This window comes from Ambystoma mexicanum, chromosome 5q (assembly GCF_040938575.1).
Source record: "Ambystoma mexicanum isolate Mex_15411 chromosome 5q, UKY_AmexF1_1, whole genome shotgun sequence".
Classification (NCBI taxonomy): Eukaryota; Metazoa; Chordata; class Amphibia; order Caudata; family Ambystomatidae; genus Ambystoma; species Ambystoma mexicanum.
In genome coordinates this window covers 486,146,821-486,162,253 of record NC_090933.1, presented here as the reverse complement: position 1 = coordinate 486,162,253, position 15,433 = coordinate 486,146,821, and positions in this window count along the sequence as shown.

Genomic DNA, 15,433 nt, shown 5'->3' with positions numbered 1-15,433 from the left:
TTTTACTTTTGAGAATCCAGCACCCAGCGCTATAACGGTTTATTGACTCATACTCCATATCTATCCACAGAACGTTACACGCGTTCCTGCCCTGTGTTAATCTGGCGTTCTCCTGAACGCACTTTGTGACTACACGTACGGCATTAGTACTGATTCTTTGCCTAGTGGCTTGGCACTCTTCAGGTAAACGGCATTCTTATTTGATTAGACACTGACCAACAGGCAAACTGTCCTTGATTTTTACTTCTCTTCTGTTCTCTTGTCCTTCGGTATTCCAATCCTCACCTGAATCTACCCAGATTTGGTATGTTACTATGTTTATTATTACTTTATTACATTGATTGTTTTCACTGATGCACACTGTATATGTTTGCAGTAACATAGACTTGCTCTGACGAAGGAGAACACTCTCCGAAATGCATTGGCGCAATACGTCTGTTTAAACAAGAGATGTGCCAGCTGCTTCCTCACTAAGAATCAATTAGTGACCTTGCTTGTAAAGAATTGTCTTTGATAAAATATTATTCTTTGAAACACAACAAGGACTCTGACAATTTTTGAAATTTGCCATGTTCCATTTATATATTAGGTTTTAATAATTTTGAACATTTCAACAATTCATTTCATAACCCAGTTTGAGTACAATGGAGAGCAGCTGTGTGACTGGGTTTGCAATTTAGTCTCCGTCCTCACATCAGTTCACATGTTGACAATGTTAGCAGAGAAAGGGTACAAGGTAGACAAGGGAAAAATACAGTATTGTCAGAAGGAGGTGCTGTGCATTGGAGAGTTAATCTCACAGGAGGGGTGGCGAGTGACATCAGAAAGGGTAGAGGCAATTCATAGGATGCTGAGACCTATGATAGTGAGACAAATGCAGCAATTTTTAGGTCTCTGCATCTACTGCAGAGCTTGGGTATTTGGCTATTGCACATACATGAGACCCTTGTGAGTGCAAAAGAAGCACAAAGAGGGGAGGCCACACAACAATATACCGAAAAAATGACACATTTTATTCATTCTCACACTCCATTGCAATAGTGATGACTGCAGTATTGACATAGAAGACTACCTTAGGACACAAACCTTTGGCATACTATAGTGGGATATTAGACCCAGTACTGAGAAGACATTACCCTTGTGAGCAAGCACTGGCTGCTGCTGCATTTGCAGTAGAGAAGTCAGCGAGTATTACAATGGGGTTCAGTACCGCCCTGTTCATGCAGCATGCTCTCTTTGCAATACTTGAATGACCCGAAGAGTACTTTGACCATGCAGAAGGCCTCAGGATACAAGGAAATATTATCAAATCCAGCTATTAAGGTGGTAAGATGCAGGACTGTAAATCCGACGACCTTTGTAGCAGAACCAATAGAGGAGAGGGAATATGTGCATGACTACACCACATACATGGAGCAGTATTGCGAGCTTCCAAAAATAAGAGAAAAGCAACTTGAGGGGGGTGTACTTTAAATTAACGGTTCTTTGACAATACTCCAGAACATGGGGGAGACAGATTGGGATAGTGGTAGTGAAATTCGAGGCAGAGGGACAGCTGAGATGGATGCAAGTGCACAATTACCATCAAATTTGTCAGCTCAGGCAGCAGAATTCGAGGCTCTTATATTGGCATTATAGCATAGAAAGAACCAGGAAGTGATAGTTTATTCAGACTCTGCCTACTTGACATATACATTGCATTCTGGGTTGTCACAATTGCAGAGGAGGGTCCTTGGATGTGCTTACGGCATGCCAGTGCAGCATGCACCCCTAATGGGCAGACTCATAGAGGCAATTCAATGCCCACCAGACATAGCAGTCGTGAATTGCCAATCCCACAGGTGGGGGGTAGAATCCCATCACCAGGGTAACGATGCAGCAGACAAAGAAGTGAAGCGGGCAGCTAATTTGTTGGCATTTCAGATTTTGACACTCCATCTCACATGCGTATTCCTGTGCGTGCGATGGTGTTACATGAAGGGTATAACACTTGACCAGTGACACAGATAATGGAGTTGCAGGGACACACACTGAAGGAAGACAATTAATTATGGGTAAAAAAGGGGATGCTCAATATCTCCATCAGACACATTATGATGACAGGAAAGCACAGGCAAGCTGGTGAGGCCATTGTTGCTATTACAGACTGCACTCACCCAACTACACCATATGACCAACATGGGGAAGGACGTACTTGCTGCTCACATTGGAGAAGAGTTGATTTGTCCCAATTTAGCAGAACATGTTATTGCATTTGTGACTAATTGTGTTACCTTTAAGAGTTTCACTGCAGATCATACACTGAGAGTAGTGAGAGGAGTTATACCTCGTCCACTAGGTCCTTTTCAGCATCTTCACATAGATTATGTGGATATGTTCCAAGTATGTCAGGGCTATTACTATATGATAGCAGTTGTGCGCCCATTTTCCTGATGGACCGAGGCACATCCCTGTTGACACCCTGTTGCCCTTAGAGTGGCAAAATTCATAGTTATGGGAGTTTTCCCATGCTGGCGCGTGTGTGAGGTCCTGCAGTCTGACAATGTCCCTCACTTTGCTAATTAAATATTTCATCACATAACGACTTTACTGGTGATACAGCATACGTCAGTGACCCCCAACATGGAGATCGGGAGCAACATCTTGCTTGTGGCACCCTAAATTGTTGCTTGCCAGTTGATCTTGGTGATGTTGTGGAGGCCTAGAAGGAGGTGTTGAAGGGATGTGACCTCAGTAGCAATATGGCCAGATTATGGGCTTTATAACCCATCCTTTTATAGCCCATCCTAAGCAAGGGCATCTTAGACCAGGAACCTGTTTTATTACCTTAAACAAATGAGTTTTCTCAGTGGTATACCTACTTGTTGTTGCAATATAGCCAGGACAGAGTCCTGGACTGTGTGTTAGAATGTTGGCCAATAAGCCTTATATGAGTGTAGTGAAAGGAGGCATACCTCGTCCAGTAGGTCCTTTTCAGCATCTTCACATAGATAATGTGGATATTTTCCAAGTATGTCAGGCCTACTACTATATGATAGTAGTTGTGTGCCCATTGTCCTGATGGACCGAGGCACGCCCCTGTTGACACCCTGTTGCCCTTAGAGCGGCAACATTCATAGTTAGAGGAGTTTTCCCATGCTGGGGCATGTGTGAGGTCCTGCAGTCTGACAATGGCCCTCACTTTGCTAATTACATATTTAATCACATAACAACTTTACTGGTGATACAGCATATGTCAGTGACCCCCAACATGTAGATCGGGAGCAACATCTTGCTTGTGGCACTCTAAATTGTTGCTTGCCAGTTGCTCTGGGTGATGTTGTGGAGGCCTAGAAGGAGGTGTTGAAGGGGTGCGACCTTAATAGCAATATGGCCAGATTAGGGACCTTATAACGCATCCTAAGCAAGGGCAGCTTAGACCAGGAACCTGTTTTATTACCTTATACAAATGTGTTTTCTCAGTGGTATACCTACTAGTTGTTGCAATATAGCCAGGACAGAGTCCTGGACTGTGTGTTAGAATGTTGGCCAATAAGCCTTATATGATTCCAGTTGGTTTATTTGTTGCCACCATGCAAATGATTTATTTTTTTGGTAAATGTCCTTATTTGTTATTGCAGTGTCATTGTTAAAATCCTGTCCTCTTCAAATACTTTGCCCCGCTGAGTACAATAATTTAACCATGTTTGTGTCCTGGAGAAAATGGTCATATGCTGTTCCTTTGTACAGGTAGTAGGAGCATAATGGACAATTAAGTGGCATGCATATCCTACTTTCCATTATTAAATAATTTGCATGCACTGATAATGGGCAGATAAGATAAATGCATGCAAAATCTTTCATAATTAATTTGCCCTATATTCAAATCCAATTAAGTTACTGTTAATACATTTAGATTAACAAGTCAATTAATTAATCCAAATATGTAGACCGTTATTCATGGAATTATTTGCGTAAAAAACAGGGATTTGTGTGCCAGTATGCCCTCAAATTCCCATTAGTCATACAGGGATTTGGTGGCAGAATGGCACGCAAATCCCCATTTTATACTCAAATAAGTCCATGAATCAGGTCCTTAGTTAACACCACCACACTCCTCTATGAAGTGGACATCAAATTCTCAAAGTTTTGACCAATATTTGCCACTATGACTTGTTTAAAATCCCTTTGAGCAGAGAAAAGAGGCTCCAAAACCATCAGAAAAGTATTATTTTTATTCTCAACCACTTTTTCACCAATATAACAGGTCACAGGAGCTTTAAAATGCACTTTGCCATTACATGGCAAAATAATGTTTAGAAGGTAACACCCAAACCCCCAGTTAAGTGATCTTTAAAGCCTACCATGTATGATCAGTATTACTCAATCAATATTTATTTAATTGTATTTCTCCGTTAAGTTACCAACATTTAAAACATGTATCATTGTTAATAAAATTCTCATAGAACAAGCACAAAATAAAACAGCAGCTTCAACATCTTCAAACAAGTGATATATAAAACCCTGATCATTACAATTTATCATATAAAACATAGCTCCGATGTATTTCCATGCTACGCCTGCACACCTTAATTTATTGAAGGGTTGGTAAATTTAAACGTATCATTAGCTTCAACCTCCTGTATTCTGGGGATCTTATTTCACAGATTTCTCCTTGCCATCTTATATGTGTACGTAAGTCTGTAAATAAAGCTAAAGAGGGTAGCCTATCTATATTTTGGACATCTGCCTCTCTCCCCATCGAACAAGCTCTTGCTTTAAGAATTATTTTGAGTTGACTTAATGTGCCAAATGTAGTTATAGACCACTCCATATCCAAATAGACAGTGCTTTACAACCCCCTGTTCCAAAGTATTTTTCTTTACCAGCGGAGTCTGTAATAACGTGTGCACTGTAATTAATGCAAAAAATCCCTGATGTTCCTTTAAAAAATAAGTAAAAAATCTTTTCTGGCCCAACACTTTCAAACTGAGCACCCCAATTACGCTCATATGGTTCTAACAGGTGTATCTGCGGGGAGACCTGCTATTTGGCACAGGAATTTATTTTGCAACCCCTCAAGGACATGACAGTTTGAAGCACCCTAGAGTTTGCTGCCATAAAAGTTAAGGAGCAGACCTTTGCCTTATATACCATCGGGCACTTGTCCAATTAGAATGCCCAAAACTTGAAATAAAAATGTGAAAAGTCCTTTAATTCTTAATGATGCTCTTTCAGCTGTCTTCTAAAAATGAATGACCCAAGCACCGCTTTTCGAGAAGAGTATGCTAAAAATAAAAATGGCCTGCCCCCTCATCTCTATATTCATTTATAAACTAGCCACATGGCTTACCCCTTTTCCCAAAAACCATAATTATAATTTTGATCATATTTTATTTAAAATTATAGTTCCCAAAATAGGGGGTAATTCATAGAAATCAGCAGGCGAGTGGCATACGCGGCTGGCGCACAGAGGGAACGTGCGCCAGTCTGCGGCCGCCGTGTGCGCCAAAACCCATTTCAGTGCACAGCATATTTATGGATACTCACATCCATAACTAGCTGTGGCACAGAGTGGTGCAGCGACCCTGCATCAGTGCCAGTTACGCCCCAACCCCGCACCGTGCACCAAAAACATCACACAAATCCCCTACATGGCGCAAAGGGCAGTGGACCAGCATACACCCCCCCAACCACGAAAACGTGTGGAAAACTCCCTGCACACCCCTCGGAATATGCGTACCCCACTCGCGCCAGCGAAATCGCATGTGAAAGTTCACGCACACCCCCGGAATACACATACCCCACTCGCGCCAGCGAAAACACGTGTGAAAGTCCACGTGCACCCCCGGAATACACATAACTCACTCACGCTAGTGAAAACGTGTGTGTAAAGTCCACGCGCACCCCTGGAATACACATACACCAGCGAAATTGCATGTGAAAGTCCACACGCAACCCAGGAATACAAATACGCCAGCGAAATCGCAGTATGAAATGCCAGGCGCACCCCGGAATATATGTACCCCGCTCGTGCCAGCAAAAACGCATGTGAAAGTCCATGTGCACCCCCGCAATACATGTACCCCGCTCACGCTAGCAAAAACGCATGTGAATGTCCATGCGCACACCCGGAAAGCATGTACGTCAGCGAAATCGTGTATGAAAGTCCACGCGCACCCCCAGAATACACGTACCCCGCTCGCGCCAGTGAAAATGCGTGTGAAAGTTCACGCGCACCCCTGGAATAGACGTACTCCACTCGCGCTAGCGAAAACGCATGTGGAAGTCCATGCACACCCCCCGAATACACGCATGCCAGCAAAATTGTGTGTGAAAGTCCACGCGCAACCCCGGAATACAAGTATGCCAGCGAAATTGCATGTGAAAGTCTGCGCGCACCCTTGGGAACACACGTACCCCACTGCGTCAGGTAAAATGCATGGAAAAAGTCCACCCTGTGGTGTGGCCTGCCTGCGGGGCATGCCCAGGGGTGATGGGCTGCCTGCGAGCCATGGACTGGGGTGATGGGCTGCCTGTGGGCCATGGACTGGGTGATGGGCTGACTGCGTGCCATGCCCAGGGTGATGGGCTGCCTGTGGTCCATGCCCAGGGGTGATGGGCTGCCTGTGGGCCATGGACTGGGGTGATGGGCTGCCTGCGGGCCATGGACAGGGGTGATGGGCTGTGTGAGGGCCATGGGGAGGGTGGATGGGCTGCCTGCGCATATTATGGGGGTGCACGTGGACTTTAACATGCAATTTTGCTGGCCACCGTGTTTTCTGGGGGTGCGCGTGGACTTTCACACGCGATTTTTCTGGCCTACGTGTATTCCGGGGGTGCGAGTGGACATTCACATGCGATTTCGCTGGCCTACGTGTATTCCGGGGGTGCGTGTGGACTTTCACACGTGTTTTCACTAGCGCAGTACGTGTATTCCAAGGGTTTGTGCAGACTTTCACACGCGTCTTTGCTAGCGCAAGGAGGGTACATGTATTCCGGGGGTGCGCATGGACTTTCACACATGATTTGGCAGTGTCTGCCCTCCCGGGAATGCCCCCCTTCATCATGCCCCGTAGGCAGCCCATCACCCCAAACCATGGCCAACAGGCAGCCCATCACCCCAGACCATGCCCCACAGGCAGGCCACATGGCACCATGCACTCGGGGGCACCGACACATGTCCCCCACACACCCCCATTGACGTGCACCTGCCAGCAGGCCCCGACTCATGCCCCCCCAGACCCCGCACCCATCCCCATTGACGGGCACCTGCCAGCAGGCCCTGACACATGGCCCACCAAACAGCATGTCCTAACAAAACAGACCCATGGCCCTAATGCCAACCCAAATCCCCTTGCCCCCAGTGCAAACATGCAACCATCCACTGCACCCACTCCCAAATTACCCATGTCATGACAGTCTTCAAAGAACCACCATGCCCATGCATAAATGCAAAACAGAGCAACACTGTGGCAACACATGACTGAGGCAATGTTCATTGAGACATGCACAAAACCAATGATAGTACACAACACCAATCATGAAGTTAGAATAAATGTATTAAAAATATAATGAAATAACATTAAGGAAATCAAACTTGAAAATTAATAAACAATGACAGATATTTCCAAAAAAAAACAGAAAATCCAGTGAAAAACAAAAATCCACGGCAATTGACAGTGGTCCGTTGCCAATGTCAATACGAAATAAATAATCAAAAAAAAGAAAACCATTGATCCATGGAAAACGTCAAAAAAGAAAGTATGTACAAGTCTTCAACTATATAAAATCCAAGTCCAAAGGGTCCATGAACCCCAAAACAAATGAAACCTACAAAAAAGTCCTATGAATAAAAAACTATATACATGAAGTGGAGCAAAGTCCATGAACTGCAAATAAAAAGAAAAAACAAAGCAAACCTAACACTAAAGAAATATGTACAAAGGCGGCGGGCAAGTCCAACGGCTCACTTGTTGATGTTCCTGGCCAGGGCATCATCGAACTCCACGTCGATGTTTTGGAGGCGAGCCTCTTCTCTGGCCACGAGGTCTCGCAGCGATGCATCCATGGCCTCCTCCAACTCCCTGTGAGTTGCCTCGAAGCACTCAGCAAACCTCAATTCCCTGCGCATGGAGTTCTCCGCCCTGACCATAGTGAGCCGTACCCTCTCCGCCCGCTGCCTCTCTGCATCTATTTGCCGGCCCAACCACTGCCACATGGAAGACACTCCCAGTCCAGGGTCCTCCTACCCCTTGGCTGATGCCTGCCCCTAGGGTGTTAATGGCCCGAGCCATGATGCCTTCGACGCAACTGCCTCTGCCACCACGACGGCCTCCGGGTTGATGGAATCCACCGGCGCCGTCATGCATTTGCCCTGCCCGATGATGCTGGCACATTCTCCATCTGCTGGGGTCCAGTTGGTGGGGTGGCCACCCCTACTGGACCTCCGACTCCCGACTGTGGCAGGGATGGGATCTCCAACAGGTTGGCTGCGTTGGTTGGGGCAGATCCACACGGTGCCCTGGTGACATCTGGGCAAGAAGACGGCATGGAGAATGACTGGCGTATAGTGTGCACAGAGGAGGAGAGGGCCGCAAGACTGGCCGACACATAGAGGAAACCCCCGAACACGGTCCCTCCCAATTGAACCACATTGGCACACAGATCTTCGTGATGACGTGCATGGTCCCACCAGGAAGCACGCACATCATCACGAATGTCACGTGTGCGCAACGCGACACCAATCAGGACGGACTAAACCAGGTCATGGGTCCTCACGTCCGCAGGTAGAGGCGTGCCAGATGACATGGACCTCCCCCCTACCTGCAGATGGGCCTGGGACGGGGCATCCCTGCTGGTGTATGGTCAAGCAGTCACAGTGTCAGGGACAGAGACATGCACAGGCACTTCTGCGGTGACCTGTGCTACCCCTGCCCCTGCCCCTGGACTGCACCACTTGCACCAGTGGTACCACCCCCACCAGGCCCCATGTGCGGCTCTGTAGCAGCCTCCTCCTCCTCTATACACACCACCAAACTGGATGGCTCTGCCCTGTCTTCTGCCTTTGCAAGCCCCTGTGGGGGCTCATCCACCCCTTCCGCTGCAGCCGTAGTGGCAGACGCGGCACCAGTCCACTTGCTCCCGGATGATGGAATTTCCTTGGAGGGTGACTGGGCCTTGTGTCGCCGGCTGGTGAAGGCATTCCTGCCGCTTTCCTCCACAGCGGTGTCTCCGCCCTCTTCTTCACTCGCCACTGTGTAAAGGGAGACATTGAACACAAGCATCAGGGTACTGAACAATAGTACCCTAGACACAAAGCAATAGCACATGAGTGGCACTGTCAAATGTCACTTCCATCATGTCTCCCAACAACACATGGGTCACTGCAGGCAACACACATGCAGTAATCGGCATGGCACATGCACCAAACATTTGCATCCATGTCCACGGCAGCACAGAAACATCGAATGGTGGGCTGAAACTCACATGCATCACGGGACATGCTGATCACATGCACACGCATCACCGGAGGGTCATGCATCTGGCCCCGTATACCCACAGACACAGTGCATACAAGGATGACTAGTCTGTATCAGCGAATTAACACATCGTCACGGACATGTGTCATGCATCCATGGTCAGACACGCGGACAGGTACATCATGCATGGCCATGACAGCAGCACACATCTCATACACCCCAAACATGTCAAAGTACAGACACAGGCATGCATACATGTGTGCATTCTGCATGCTGCTTCGCATGATGCATTGTAATACATACACCATCCATGTGTGTCCCGCCTGACTGGACTCACATGCAGCACCATCATGTCCCTGCACACACACATCCAAACATGACCCATGTCACACATGCAGCCAAATAGCTAACTACCAGCACACTGCAACATGTCCTTTTTTAAACGTGAATGCATGGCCACTTACTGCTTGACTCCAGACGGACCTGCATCCTGAGGATCTGGTGGTGAAGCACTGGGCAAATGCGCTCCAGGACCCTCATCTGCTGGCTGGTAAGCTGGACCCGGCCCCACCGCACCCGCTGCTTCCAAGAGGTGCCGGGCCTTCTTGAGGGTCCTGGACTTGTAGTTCTTCCAGCGCTTCTGGACGTGTTTGATGTCATGGGGTGCCACCCCCTCTGTGTTGATGGCACCCACTATGTCCTTCCAGATCCTCTTCCATCCTCCCTTGTCGGCACGCAATGATGTGAAGAGAGCATCATAATTCCCCAGAACTTGCTCCACCATGATGCTAACTTCATTGGCAGTGAAGCTGGCAGCCCTCTGCCTCTGTGCTGGGGGGTTGCCACTGGGGCCGGATGGTGTTGTGTCAGACATGGCAACCCCCGAGGCAGGTGTGGGTGGGCAACTGGGTCCTGGGGCTGGGCTGTGGAGTGATGGAACACCAGTCAGGAGTCTTCTGTTCCAGCAGGGGTGGTCACAGCAACTGGACTCCTGTAGATGGCAGATGTGCAGACACCAAATGGCAGGGCACGGTGGCAGCAGACAGGCAGGCAACAGCAGATGAAATTCGGCCTTCGGGCAGGAGCGTGGTCTCCCGTGTGTTGTCGCGTGGCCAGCTTGATAAGGAGGGATTTGGCACGTGAAAAACGAAACGTTTGTGTGAATTCCAAGGAAAGGCCCTTAGCGCATAAGCGCATATGTGATGTAACGTGCACACAGGTATTTCCCTCAGCACAGGTTGAAGGTCCCACGTGGGTTTCCATTGCTCTTTACGTGCTTTTCATGGAAAGCGGTGTGTGTATTTTCCAGACGTTGGGGTTCACACACAATTACTTCACAATGGCTACAGTGCGTACTTCTTCTTTTGGCGTGGGTGTTGGCTACGCGTTCTTCTTCTACTAGCAAGGCAGACGATGAGTCGCACACGCTATTTTTCCTACTGCGGGTGTCCCTGTTAGTCGCGTACCCCTTTTTTCGGGCATACTAGCCTGCGTGTTGATCATGTACACATTTTTTGTGTTCCTGGCTGCCACAGCAACTGCGTGTGTTTTTTACACGCACGTGGACTACAGGGGTTGCGTATCACTTTTTCATGCTTTTTTAGGATGCCTGAGCATTGCGTGACATGTCAATTCTCCTATGGGCTGCAGAATGGGACATTCAACGTAGATGTATATACGTGTTTGTTGTTTGCGCGCCCTTTTATACTGCGCGGAGACGCTTCCGCCTGCCTTCATGTGGTGTACGTGTTTAGGCCCGTGCATGTCTTTTGGCGTGTGCGTGTTTCTCCTATTTGATTCCATGAATACATGTAGTTCACGTTCATGTGGGCATTCCATGTATTTCCCAGCAGTACTTCCCCAGTTACACCCTTATTTTCACACATTGTTCCTCATTCCACGTGTTCTGCCCCATGTTCCCCCCCGTTTTTGGTGTGTGCGCTAACGTTGTACGCTTTCACTGTGCGCGTCGCGCACAGCGTTCGGGCTGTTGGAGTGACGTGTGCGCCCATGTGCGCCACTCGCGGTTCTGGCGCACATCCCGGGGAAAACATGCGCAGGGCCTTCCATGAATCGCACGGGTGCGATTCGCACACGTGCGCTGGCTTTTTCAAGCTTGAGTCAGCTTGCACCACAAATTTCGGTGCACATTTATACACAGCATGAATTACCCCCATAGTATTTTGTGTTTAGCAGGCCCTCTTTGAGACCTGCGGAGGTTAAGTCCAATATAGCTGTGTCTTTGGCATAAAGAAGCATGCTATAAAAAGTAACCTTCAGAGACAGTGGATTCACTTTCCTAAGAGAAGTACTAGAATCAATGTCTGAAATTAATAAATTGGGGCAACAGACATCTGTGCTTTTTGCCTTTATTGGTGGGTAAAACAATGCATAATTCCCTGATCTTGTATATCGGACAGACTTGAAGATGTCTGCGTATCAAAGTTGGATAAAATGTACTCTCCCTCCCTTAATCTTACCATATTCCTCCATGATGGTGCTCAGAGTGAAGCAGTGGTCCACTGTACTAAGCCCTCCTGTGAAACCCGTTTGGGAGGCCTTCGAGATATTTTTATTTTGAGCGCACTCCTCCTGTCTGAGCAACAAACATTTGGAGACCATCTCATGGTCCATGTGAGGAAATTGACCTATTACTGTGGGGGGCTGGTAGCCCAAAGACTACTTGTCCAAGGAGATGGCATAATGCCTTTCTCGACAATTGCATTAAATATAAAACAATTTGGTGTCCTGAATAAATATATATTTTTTTGTCTTTTGGCAATTTCTATGTATGCAAGTGTCAGGAAAAAGCTTGTTTGTAAAGCCAAACTCTGTTTTCAGCAAACAAATCATAATCAGTAAAAATATACAGTTTTATTTTATTCTCAAATTACACCATTTCATACAAACATAAAAACACTTACACCCATTTGTTGTGTTCTACTTATAACCTTATTAGGGGTTGTAAAGGTTTTTATGTTTGGTGTTGTTGGGTGTTGAAATATAGGTGCAATATATGTTAAGTAATATGCATTAATGTGTTATGTGTGATCGTCTTTTTCTACCTGGTTATAGGGTTTTGAAAGTTTTTTATCAAAAAAAGAATACGTTTTGTATGAAATTGTGTAATTTGAGAATAAAATAAAATTGTATATGTTTTACTGATTATGGTTTGTTTTCTGAAAACAGCGTTTGGATTTACAAACATGCTTTTTCCTGACACCTGTATGCATGAGTATAAATAGAAATAATTAAGTCTGATTTCCTTGTATTAACATATAGGGCCTGATTCATGGAAGTGTTTTATGATGGCACAATCCCATAGGAAAACGTTCCATGGATCATGCTCCTAGCAACATTGTCGTGGTGTCCCCAGACAGTGGAAGTCAGTAGGGGTCTGCGCAATGACCTTATTACGGGGACCTCTTAAAATTTCACCTATATTGTATTGTTGCCAATTTCTATGTGCCATTTTGGATTGACTACCCATGTAGACACCACTCATTAAATTGTGGTTGAATTTTCTTTTCAAGATTCTACATTCTGCATTGAACAATGAGACACCCTGTTCCATAACCTGGACCTTCTGAACTTGGGGGTGTTGTTTGCCAATAGCTCTGTCCCGGATAGTTTTGAACAAAAGACTCAAACTGACACTACCCCAGAAGGATATCAAAGTAGATGCATTTCTCAAAATTGTCTCCAACAAGAGAAAGAAGAGATCTGTTGAGCTGACCAGAATAAAGAGAGGAAGCTATGCATCATCAACAATGGAGGACTCCCTAGATGCAGTACCTCCAGAGCATAGACTGTTTATCAGAACAGAAATATTCTCTGCATCCATTGTTCCAGCAGTATAGGCCAGCACACATGCAAAATGGCTCCTGATCACGATGTCAGAGCTGATGCAGGAAATACATTTGACTGTAAAGGGGTTCAATGAAATCAAAGAAGAGATCTGAGCAATTAGGTTGATGGTGCTACTGTCACGCATTCAGTGAAACAGCACACAGTCATGCACTCACAAAATCAGGACATTATCAAAAGGCACGCAGTACACAATCGTGTTCACAAGGGTATGACATGCCCAATTCGGCTGAGACGTGGTGTCTGGCTGGCTCGTTACACTCTGAGACGGATTCCATGACAGCTCTGGTCGCACTGGCAGTTACCATCTGACGGTGCAACAATCACTGATTGAGGAGGCATTCCCACATGGCGTGGGTCTGCTCATGTGATCATCCAGCCCTTGCACTGACCTGCTCACGTAGCCGTGCTTCCATGGCAGCCGTGTAAAAGAAAGCCTGTTTCAGTTCACTACTTCTCAGCTGTGATTCTTTCCAGCGAGTGGCATTTTCAATTCTGTACTCTTGAACTTCGACCTTTGGCCTTTTGTTTTGGATTTCCTTGCAGCTTAACCCTCGGCTAGAGTGCTTTTCTCTCTTGGATTATCTGAACTACTCGACCCTTGCATAGCCTAAGAGACTGCCTTGTTATTACTATTTTCCTCCGATCTGAATTCTGGAACTTCTTTGCTTTCAACCTTGTATCCTGCATTCATTGATACCACGTTGGCTCTTATTTGCTACCATTGGGGCTACCCTTTTTTGGAACATTGAACTAGTTGACTACTCTACCAGTGCCCCTGGGACCTATTCCAACTGGCCCCTTCCTGTCGCAGCAGCACTCCATAATTTTGGGGAACAAGCATTGGATCGACTAGGGGGGACAAGTCCACCTACCCCTCCAGGTATATAACTCCCACGTAGTCTACTGGTCAGTGTCCTGTTATTGATATTACCATACATAACTGGGTGCATTGTCTAACACAAACATTGTCTGTTTGCGTTGCAGCTACTTGGGAAGCCAATGCTCTTGGTTCAGTCACATGTGGTCTCAATAACTGGTCAGTTAGTTATATTGTGTATCTCCCTGACTGGTGCTTGGGGACGGAGGTATTTATAGTCTACGTGGACCCTGAATATTGGGCACCAACATGGATAGCCAACAGACTGTAGATGTTAGCTGCAGCACTAGTGTTGATATTACTGACCTAGGATGAAAGCACTGGCATACACAGACTCAGAATACAACAAGATAAACAAAGCTTAAGATACACTGAGAGCACAGAGAACAGATTGTCCTATGTTTCTGGCTGCAGTATTGTTCAAGTATCCCTACAACACCAAAGACTATTGGGGAAAAAGGATTTGGTGAAACTTTGAAGGAGACTGCAGTTATGGGACATGGAGTTTAGATGATCATGCAAGATTCTGCGTAAACCTAGGAAGAGTGACAAATATCTGGCTCCCAAAGCTGAAGGTGAACAAGGCTGGAGTTTAGATCGACAAGTTGACCAGAGGGGGGATTGAAGAGAGGGTCCCCGGAATGGTCCTGATGACCCCTATGTGAATGTCGACTTGCAGGATGAGGAATGGAAGGTGTAACATGCAGTTAGGCCTGTCACTGACTATACAAATGTATCAAAGATATGACAAGAGATATTCTCTCAGCCATTCAAACCATATCCAGTTGATGGTTTCGAGGAGGCAGTGTCAGCATTACCGCCTTCTTTAATGGTTTGAAGCGAATCACCCTTCTCCTTACCTGAATCCAGATCCTCCTGCTGTAATTTCTGTAGCCTCCTTTCCCATATGCTTCTTTATTTTATTTGCAGATGTGGCTTGTCACGGGATGAAGCCACCATGGGAGTTGAAAACAACAACCCAGGGGCCCCTTTCCGGAACAGCCGGAACAGGGGAAAAAGCCTTTAGGCACAAAAAACACCTTTCCTTGTATGTCGTTGGGTCTCTGATGGAGCTAACGTGGAGACTGGCTTTCAGGGAACAGCCATGTGAGTATCTTGCCAAGGAGCGGAGCGGATGGCGAATGGCGGACAGAAGAAATATACAAATATACCAGGAGCAGCAATAACGAAACGAAGGTAAGCCAGGAAGTTGCAGAGGGGGAGT